Source organism: Ixodes scapularis, unplaced genomic scaffold, assembly GCF_016920785.2.
Source record: "Ixodes scapularis isolate PalLabHiFi unplaced genomic scaffold, ASM1692078v2 PGA_scaffold5__190_contigs__length_132052651, whole genome shotgun sequence".
Classification (NCBI taxonomy): Eukaryota; Metazoa; Arthropoda; class Arachnida; order Ixodida; family Ixodidae; genus Ixodes; species Ixodes scapularis.
The window spans coordinates 53,513,041-53,516,796 of record NW_024609880.1 but is presented as its reverse complement, the minus strand read 5'-3'; positions in this window follow the sequence as shown (position 1 = coordinate 53,516,796).

The window sequence follows — 3,756 nt, the reverse complement described above, 5'->3', positions numbered from 1 at the left end:
AAATGTCCAGACATGTATCTGCATGCAATTATGACCTAAAACTTGATATTTATTTTCGTCTAAGTTGTTTGAGGTATCGCATTAAATTAACACCACAGACAGTACATATCATTGCCATCTGCAGAATACAAAATAATATATTTATTGTGTTTTCACGTTAAGGAATAAATTCACTCATGGGAAAAAGATTTCTAATAGTGTTCAAGTTGAGCACGTCATTAAAGGAAAAAAAGTTTTTTTTGCTTCACGTTCTTGGGAGCGTGTTTCTTTTAGCCTGTACACATTTTGGTAAAAGAAACTTGTTGCGAAGTTCTGAACCTCTGAATATGCAAGAATAGAACACTTCCGACGAATTCTTGATAGTTTTTTTTTTTTTCTCCTGCTTTTTATTCTCGCATTTATTCTTTTTTTTTACTATCGGCACAGGTGTTTAGGTCGAAAAGACAGCTTTGAACTTCCGAACCACTAAGCATGTGACGAGCAGTGCCTTCTGACAACGAGTTTCTAACAATGACCATCTACGCAACCTTTTATGCAGTGAAGAGCGACAGTAGCAATACATATGCATAAATAATTTCAGATTAAAATAACCTCGACCAGGCCCTCTTTCCCGTATTTTTTTTTTTTTTTTTTTTAACAGTCCGAAATACCTGCAAGGAAAAAAAGGAGGCTGAAGGCCCCCCCCCCCCCCCCCCCCCCCCCCCCCCCCGCTACCCTCGTTCCCCCCGTTTTTCCTCTTCCGACGCCACTTGAATGGTAGAACGCTCCTCGACCTCGAGTTGTGCCGGCTTTTGTGCTTTTTGCGAGGCGATTCCTCCGTCCCAGAAAATAAACCTCCAGGACAAATTATAAACTTCACCGGATCGGATTACTACCAGCGTGCAAGGGGTGGCGAGCTAGTTTGCCAGGTGGCTTCAATGTTTTTCTGAACCTCAACCTCCTGCTCGCCCCCTGGCCGTTTCGAACTGGATGAGTCTCGTAAAACAGTGTGTCCGTGCAATCACTGCTGCGTGATGCAGGTTAACCCCCCCCCCCCCCCCCTCCCCCCAAACCGGGGCTGGCGGTCACAATTCTGCACTGGCAAATATTCTAGCACGTCCGGGAACACTCGTCGTCTCATTTAATTGCCCGACCAACTTCGCAGAATCTAGATATCACACCCTAACTTTTCTAAACTTGATTTTGTGAAAACCAGTGAGTCGTGAAAACGTTATTTGAAACTGAAACTGTGGAAAAACTTGAAAATCGGACTTCGAACTTTGAAAACTTGGATTAGAAAAAAATTCAAAATCATCGAAGTTTTTTTTGACTTCAGCGTTAAAAGAAAATCGAAACCTTCGAACTTTTCGAACTTTATGCAGAAAGAAATTTGAAATCTTCGAATTGTTCGAACTTCATGTCTATAAAAATTCGAAGCGTTCGAAGTTTTCGAATTTTTTTTTTCCAAAGAATTTCGAAATCTTCGATTTATCGAACCTGAAGTAAAAAAAATATTCGAAATATTCGAAGTCGAAATTTTAGAAACCGTGAAAGCTTCGAATTTTCGAATTCGAAACTCCGCTGTGGTCAAAAGTTGCGAATTTTTCGAAATCGAACCTCGGTCGGTACGAAAATATCGAAATTTTTCGAAATCGAACCTCAGTTTGCTTCGCAAATATCGAAACCTTTCGAAATCGAACCTAGGGTGGTTCGCGACATCCCTACTAATAACGGCGTGAGCTTGGCTCCTTCGTCATCGTGCGCTTTCTATGCGTTATCTATGTTGTCTTTAGATTGGCAGAGCCATCTTTGCATTTTGATGAACAAAATACGCATTTTAGAACACTTACTCGCCGTATACATGGCTTGCATTGACGTCACGTCAGCCGGCATTGCTCCGTACCATGTTCCGTTATACCTTCTGCAGCGTACATTTGGCATCATCGAATCTGCTCTTCTCCGTGAGGCTTGCCAAGAAAAACACATTCGATTTTGTGAAATGTGCACTGCAATAGGTACGTACAGAGGAGCATGGTACGGTGCATAGGCGTAGACTATGGGGAGCATCGGGGCTCGTGCCCCCCCCCCCCCCCCCCCCCCCCCCGGGCTTGGGCCATAGTCCCTTACCGAGCAGACTTGTACCGTACGCATTACAAGTAATCAGATTACTTGTAATCGATTACTTTTTGGAGTAATTTTGTAATCAGTTGATTACTTTTATTAGGCAGTAATCACAAGAGTAAAACTGATTACTTTTTGAAGTAATAAAATTACTTGCAACCGTTACAATTTGTCCACGGGACCCCCCCCCCCCCCCCCCCCCCCGGCACACGCCTTTTTTTTTATAAAATGGCAAAAATAAAATTTGCTTTTGTTTTTTTCGAACGGAAAAAAGATATTTTTGCGGAGCTGTAGGAAACGAGGTCAATCTCTTTCTATGTACAGTTTTCTGTGGAATGTCCGTTTCTTCTTTTTCGAGCTGGGACTGGGAGTGGGAAGCCCCAGGGAAGCCACAGTGCGTGACAAAGGCCATTCAGGGCGAGGTTTGAGGGAGCAGAATGTAGCTTTGTAAGTCCTTTGTTCAAACTAGCCCCCTCACGCACACACACCACAGAAATAAAAAAAAAAATAAAAAAATCCTTTTTAGGGTACCTACTCGCAGCCCGTAGGAGAACCAGAAACGAAGAATGCCTAAAGCGGATGCAAAATATAACAGAGGCAGTTGAAATATTTCCCCATTTCCCCTACGTGGTCTTTGTGACAAGCAATGTTTCGGAGTTGAGAAGTGGTCGGGGCGATCTCTTCCGCTAATGGATACTACACATGATCTGTTTCAAATCCTGGAGCTGCTGCTCTTTTGTATAACATGCGAGCTCATGTGAATAATAAAATGAGCGACGCAAACTTTGAGCCACAACCCTTGCTCAAGCTTAACAAGATCTAAAACCCCCTCCCCCCCCCCCCCCCCCCCCCACACACACACACACACACTGGCGAACGCCCAAATCATTAAACGTCTTCAAACGAATTCAATGCTTGTGTCCGCATTGTGAAAGTGCAACGACCACGAAGAGGCAGCCAATTTTTCTTCTTCAATATTTGTGCAAATGTGAAATATAGGTTGGAAGTAGTTCATTGTTATGAGCACTAAAGATGTGTATTGACACAATAAAGTAATCGGAAAAGTAACGATTACTTTCTTTAAGTAATGTCCAGTTGCTTTTGCCGTCGAGTAATCAAGTAATCTAATCGAATACTTTTTAGCCAAGAGTAATAGTAATTGTAATCGATTACTTTTTTTTAGTAACGTGTACAAGACTGTTACCGAGACGCTGTTTGCGCGCCATGTAACGAGCTTCTAGTAGCGGCATGTAAACAAAATAACGCCCACGTTGCCTTTATTGACCAAATACATGGGACATGGAATCCCAGCGTGTTTTCGTTACCTTTAATCTCCACTTCTGGCGAGAAGGTAACGCGCAACACCCCCCCCCCCCCCTTTAAGAACTCAGCCTGCCCCCCCCCCCTCCCCCCCCCCCCCCCCCCGAGAAAATGGAAAGTCTACGCCGCTGGTACGGTGCCATATGGCCGTCCCCATGCAAGGCATCTATAGTCTCCGACAGCTCAATAAATGCAGGGCGTGTCTTAGTATGCATCTTGCTTCGTGATTGACTCTCCCGCAAATCGCATCGGCTGACGCTGCGATCTGATTGGCCGAGGAGCGATAATGAGATGCACGGGACTCGCCACGCCCCGCCTTTTTTAAAGTGCCAGCGA